Raw genomic sequence first — 7193 nt, 5'->3', positions numbered from 1 at the left:
TTAGAGTGCTGGCACAGTTGGCCTAACACTTCAGCAAAACAAGGAATCATCTGGCATGCCTGCTCAATGACTTTCCAAGATATGTTGGCTCTGTAATTTGTGAACCAGTCCTCCAAGCTCCTGGGGAAGAACAATTTACTAAAAGCCTCTCCCACCCTCTTTTAATCTGTGCTTCAAAATGAGAAGAGGGAGCAGCACCTGTCCTCTCTGAGACTAAGATCCCCAAAGTAGACAGGCAATGTTGCCTATGTCTAGGCAACATTAGGGCGGTGCAATTTGGAGTTTGCTGCCAAAAGCACATTAATACTAGAGTAACCTGGCACATGAAATTTAGGAGAGTTCCCTTCTGTCTGGCTCTGTGCCCCTCTCCTAATTTGAGACAGTCTCTCCAGCCCTCTAGACAGGTTAGCCAGTCGTCAGGTTTATTCTGGGTTCTTAATAGCTAACTTCATTTCCATCATGGCCCTCTGGCATCCTCACAGGAGGACACCAAAATTACAGATTGCAATACAGTGTACAGACTCAGCAAAATAGCACTTACAGGGAGGGGCAAAGCTACCTTGTATAAAGGCAAGAAAAAAGGAATAAAGAATCAGCCAGCAGTGCACAAGACCCTTGCACTCTAACTTGTGCTCTCCTGGTTTGCATATAACATTAGCATCTAAGATGAGAAACCTGAGATCCATGGTGTTCCAAATAGGCTTATCTGGCAGCTACCGACTATTACTTACAGTAATCAAGCTTTGGTACTTTGTGAGGGCAAGAAGAGTCTAGCAAGCCTTGGAGGAGAAAGGGCTGCTTGGACTGGGGAGGATGTGAAGTAGCAACAAGCTACTGAGTGCATTTTCTAACCGCAAAGTTATAACCTCATTGATAAAGGGGCAACCACAGTTGCAGAAAGGTTTGGCCCATTAACTGCTCAGCCAGTACAGCTGGGAACAGGAGAAGAGAATCAATGAGGAAGGAAAGAACCCTGAGAGTCCTGGGCATGTTTAGAACACACAGTGGGGCATAGCGCAGAGATCCTTAAGCTAGACCCAGTCAAGCCAGAAAGTCAACCTAGCACAGCGGCACAGAGTGACCCTGACGTAGCAGTGTGCTCAGGCACACTCATTTGCCTGCCATACAGCAATCTGACCCTGCCAGGCTCACAAGGGATCAGTGCAGATGTCTCTGTTCTGAGTTGCTTGGAGCCACAAGGTGATATGCACCCTGGCTATGTAAACATGCCTTCCATTAGCCAGACTCAGTTTGTCCAGTGAGAGGACCCTGGAAATGACCAAAGGAGCAGCCAATGAATGGTGGGGCAGACAAAGGGAAAAAGCATCGAGATAAGGATCCTTTATTATTTATTATTATTATACTTGGGCTGTGCCACACATGCCCCATTTGGTACGGGTGCCCAGTTGTGCTTGGATGGGAAGAAGGATCATAGGACTAGGACTCAGCGGACTTAGAGTCAGTTCTTGTCTCAGCTACAGCATTCTTCTTTGGCTTTGCATGAATACCTCGGTTCACACTTAGACTAACAATTCCTGCATCCACATCCTTGTCCATAACAACAAAAGCCCAGCGTAGAGGCATGGCACACCCCAGTAGGGTTCTGATTAGGGACACAGGCCCAGAGGCACCCCATGCTGTCCTCTCTGAGGTAAATGTAGAAACCCTCTACACAGATTAAGTGTAATCTGCCCTGTACTTTGATTTCTTATCTATTAGAAAAAGAGAAGAGTATTTCGTTTGTTGGAGAAAGTTTGTGGGGCTCCAACCTATTAATCACTATACGGCACACATACATATACAGATAAGGAACATACCTAAATATTCAGCACTGTACTATTACATACATCCCATAAGCAGTCCTTCTTCTCTGGAGGCTGCAGTAAGGTTACTTCTCGAGCCACAGTGCTGACTGGAAAAGAGTGACAGTAAATGATACTTAGATTTGTTTTAGTTTAGTAGTGTTCCTCCAAATGAATTTGGCCTCTGAGGCCGTATTCCTTGAAAAGCCAGAGGTAATAGGTGAGGCTTGCAGTGATGGACTGTCAACAGCAAGGGAACTTCCAGATGTAAGCACGTCTGTTCACCTGTCAATAAAGACAAACCTGGCCAAAGTGGGAGTAACTCCATTGTTAGATTTGGCCCATAAGCTTTATCTCCTTCTGCTGGGTCCAACACAAATAGTGCCCTGCTCTGTTCCCAGAGCAGATTTCATACTTGGCCAAATACAGTTTGTCGTCAGAAGGCAGAGAGAGAAGTCAAGTCATCCTGAAAGCACAGGCATCTATGCACTGCCAAATAGCTAGCAGAGCAGGACAACAGAACTTTAGGCCTCCATCTCGCAAGAAGGTTCTGCATGCAAAAGTAAGCTGCCTCCGTGTACCTTATTTCAGAATCATGGCCATCACTGTTGGATAATCTGCCTAAAATGGGAAAGAAAAGAGAAAACAATGCAGAGAATGATATTCTGGAATAACCTCATCGTTCAAATTGAGAGGGGAAAAATCTGAGACAGGAAAATTACCATCTCGTCAACTCCTGAGAAGAGTTTTATCCACAGTCAGGTAATGTGAGGAGTTTTTCTTGAAGTTCCTAAATGCCAGAATTGTTTCAAATATTCTCCACAGCTCAAACAGCTTTTAGTGCTAATGGCTGCAAAACAGTTAGAAAAGGTGAATGCATCCAGTGTTACTGATCTCAGAAGACACATAGAAAGAGACAGGAAGACAGAAAAAATATGACCCAAAGAGACCTCAACAGCTCATTTAATCCATCCCAATACCCGAGATAGGATTAACTAAACCTCTGTTATGCTGATGGTTTCTTCTCTAATTTGCGTTTCTAACAAGACTTCCAACATTTGAAAGAGCGCAATTTCCCCAGGTATTTTATTTCAGTGCTTCATTATCCTTACTATTAGAAAATGTTCCTGGCTTCCCAGTTTCAGGGTTTTTTGGTGTAATGTAACCTATTCTTCTTGTTCTGTCTTCTATGGAGAAATGACCCCCTTTTCTCCCTGTAACAGCTCTTTATGAATTTAAAATGAATTATATTTAATTGTAAAAACATTCAATTTAGTCTCATGCTTTCACTTGGGATTCTACCTTTACCCCAAGTTTTCCTTAAAGTATCAGTGCCAACAAGCCCAAAAGCTAAAGTAAATTTTGACAGAGACCTATTCTAAGCCTTGAGAAGGTGGAATACTTGTTTAAAATCAAGGTACAAGTTTCTCCCAAAGACGTGAAAAACAAAGACTCCTTGCTCAAGCCTGGCCAGATAGGATACTAGAGTACTTGATCAGTTTAGGTTGGAAGGGACTTAGGGAGCTCACCTAGTCCAGCACCCTGCCCAGACTTCCTAGTCCAGCACTCTACCTTCTTGTGCATTGAAAATATGAAAGAAGAACCAGCAAGAAAATGCTGTTTTGAAGCTTTCAAGTCATTACCTAGATTAGTGTATTAAGGTAAGCAATACTCATATAGTCAAAATGTCTGTATAGATGCATAGATATGTTTGTGATATATGCAGGACACAAGTATCTCTTTGATAGGCTGAACGCATTAAAGCAAGCAGTGAGGAATTCCTAAAATGTCAGTTTTGCCATTTATGCCCGCCTATGCTGTCACTAGTCCAAAAACTATTGTGTGCAGAAAAGCAAATACATTCAACAAAGCTGCAGTGTTCTGTAAGTCTGTATATGACATAATCCTTCCTTCACATCTAACAGTCCATCTCAGGGAGTGACAGACAGTGCCTGATATTTAGAAAGTTGGCCTTTAGAGCCACCTAAGCAGAACAATACGAGATAAAGAGGAAAATGGAAAGAGGGAGAGGAAAATAGCAGGATTAAATACAGAGGCTGAAGACAGCTAATTTGTGTCTTTTTGTTTTTTTTCTTCTTGAAGTGCAGTAAAGCAACTGTTGTGTATTTGTCTTACTCAGGAGAAAGGACAAAGAAATTGAGAAATGTGAAGTTTTTAGATTCCATACATCTGCACATAAAGACATAATCGCAGCTTGAAATTCATTTCAAATGAGAAATGAGAATGAGATTTCATGTTTACTGTAGCATCCATAAAACCCTTCTGGTCCATTTCGTATTTCCACATGAAATTTTCCGTTGAGGATCGCTACAGCTATTAAGCAAAGGGTATCTCTGTTGGCCTCCCTTAGCCCGTGGCCCTCGGTCTGTAGCCATCCCACGAGGCTGAATCACACAGTTCGGTTCCCAGGCCAGCGCTTAGGCTTCAGTCCCCTCACCCTAACTGTAATCGTTTTGGCTGATCTCATACAGGCTACCATCCTTTGATTCAAGAGCAATGGCACAAGTATCAGTGAACCAGCATTCTTCTAGCAGCAAAATGGGATTTTTTTAGGACAAAATTGTTTCAGAGAGAACACATTACAAAAGGAAATAGCGCACTCTATGTTTACAGAGCTTCCCTTACACCAGAGAAGGCCAAGGGTCCTTATATTTTCTTTATCAAGTATCTTGCTTTGTCACCCTCTGTCTCTAAAAAATTTCTGATAAATTTGATAAATTTCCGATAAATATGTCCTTTCCCACCTTTCCTTTCTCCTGTGTTCCCAAGGAATTATTTACATAGGTACATATTCTTTTGACCTCCTAATTACCAGCCTTGTAAAACAAAACTGCCTTTTCCTTGAAGACAGTTTACAAGGCCCTCAAAGCTGATAGTTAACGCCTGTTATCTTTCAGAAGCGTGTTTGTTATTTTCTTTCCAGTAAGCCACTATGTGGTTTCCTTGTTTGTTCTTCACGTAATCTTTTGTGGATTTTAGATCAGTACAGCCATGCAGAAAACTTTTACAATACACAATATTTTCCCTGCACGCTTTCCTAAAGCTCTTTTTGCAGCTTGATTCCTTGATTTGTGTTTCTGGTTTATGTGGGGGTTTTTGGATGCGGGGATAAAAAAAAAAAATCCAAGAAGGTAAGTTCCCTATAGGAACACAGGAATGGAAGGAGGTCACCAAGAATCATCTCACGTCAACGGTCCCTTTCATAAACTCACCAAACTGCAGTTTAGAAGCAGGTTCTTTCTCTTTTGTTTTCTTTGGCTTTCCCTGCGGAAAGTTTTCCCTAGAATCAGCGTGCTCGAACGTGGCCGGGGCTGGGGTGGGGGCCAAGGGGCCCGTGGCCGGGCAAGGGCAGGGCCGTGGCAGGAGGGAGCTGCAGCACAGGTGGGTGCCGAGCGCGAGAGCTGCAACCGGAGGCAGCTCGCAGGGCCGGGGGCAGCTCTGGCCGCAGCCTCCCTCCCCACGGGCGGTCTGGGAGCCTCTGCCCACTGCCACCTGCGGGATGGGGACAGCGCTGGCTGCGATGTCTCTAATCAGCCCTGAACCCCAGCAGCCAGACCCCAGGAGCGGGGGGATGCTCTCGGGGTCCTTACAGCCAGTGAGGACTGTAATTAATTTTCTCCCCACTTTGTGTGTTTACTCCAATGAAGAGAGTGACTGCAGTCATGTCTTTCCTCAGTCTTTCTTGCAGGTAATGTAAGATAAGTTCATACGCTCACGGACTCTTCATTTCTCTGAGCACGCTAATGGTACTCACAGAGACCCACTTCCCCAGGTTCAGGTCATCTTGCATGGGTGACTAGCGTTGCACCTAGCACTTCGTGAGATAAACTCACTGCAGCCTTGTACAAGTTTCCAGTACTTACCTGTCTCAGTCCTCCAGTTACCACTTGCTTTGCTCCCACATTACATTCTTCTTCTCTATGGCAGCTGTCGGTAGCTCATGGACGTCCTGTGACCAGCTAGTATACCCTGCTCCTTCTCCTTAGCCATTTGCAACCGACGAGCTCCTAGTTACTGAATTCCATCCTATTTTTATTTCTGCAGTCATCTAGTTGTCATCTAGTTGTTCTTCTTTCCTTCCCTGTATTGACTCTAACTCCCAGCTTTACGCCCTCAGCAAATTTTATCAGCACATTCCTAATATTTGTGGTACTGAGAATTATACTACCTAATAGATTTCATAGACTGGCAAACCTCCTTCAGTAATTCAGGTAACAAATATTTTATTACAGTCTAGGGCCAACTAACATTTTTACTGTTCTTTTAAGCACGCCTGTAAAATAATATTAGTTACCAGACTGCTATCTCCATACATGCTGAGCAGCTATACATATCAGAGCTATTCAATTACTCAGGAACAGAAATGGCTTCAGCAGTTCCCACTTTATAAGGACTTGCTTCATTTAGGTTAGGCACGGAATAATAGCATGCCTTATCTTCTCTGAACTTTTATCTTTCTGCATTTGGGATGACATTATGCATTTCTACCATCGTTAGGAGAGAAGAAAACTCTTCCCTGGCTGATCTTATTTCACCTTTGCACCTTAGCATTTCTCTTGCACTTTCCTTACCTAGTCCGAAAACCCCAAAGTTAGGAAGGCCATATGGACACTGCCATCCTTGACTGGAATAATTCAATTCCCAGGCAAACTCTGGCCAAGGTCTCGCTGATTTCTTCTTGTGTTATTTCTCATATTTCTGTCATATTATGAATGCCCTTGTATACCACATTTCACCAGAGAGTGGGAAAGTTCATTAGCGCTTAACTGCCTCGATGTGATGCCTACACACAGAAGGCTCGAATTAGGGCAAGGTCTGTAGGACTGACCACGCATAATATATTTCTTTCCACAACTATAGCCTGCACTTTATATGCTCCTTTTTGCAAAATCATTGCACAGCAGTCATCAATGAAAATATTTGGCAAAACAGGCACAAAGTATCTGATGCCTAGTAGATGGCTTGACAAGTTCAATTTATGCTAAGCCAGCTCCAAGTCCATTCCCGAGGAGTAAGTATTGTCCCCGACATTTCAGTTCTGCCGGTTATTTTAAGGAGAGCGCCTTTTCGTTTTTATGCAGAGGATCATCGTCACCCTGGTCGCTACGCGCCCGCGTGAACGCTTCTGCACTGGGGGCAGCCAGGGGCTTTCGCTGCCCGTCCGGAGCAGAGGCCGGCAATGAAACGTAGAGGCCAGCGCGGTACAGCTGGAGGTCCACTGGAAGGGACAGGTGGCTGGCTAGCTCTCCGCGCTGCCATCTGCGCTAGGGCCTGCTGCACAGCGAACGACGCGACGGGACGGGCTGCCCAACCAAACTTGGATAGCCGCTGCTGGGCGCTCCCCCCGCTTCTGCTTCGACTCATCTCCAT

This window comes from Struthio camelus, chromosome 2 (assembly GCF_040807025.1).
Source record: "Struthio camelus isolate bStrCam1 chromosome 2, bStrCam1.hap1, whole genome shotgun sequence".
Taxonomy (NCBI): Eukaryota; Metazoa; Chordata; class Aves; order Struthioniformes; family Struthionidae; genus Struthio; species Struthio camelus.
The sequence above is the reverse complement of the archived record's forward strand: the minus strand, read 5'-3'. Positions refer to the sequence as shown.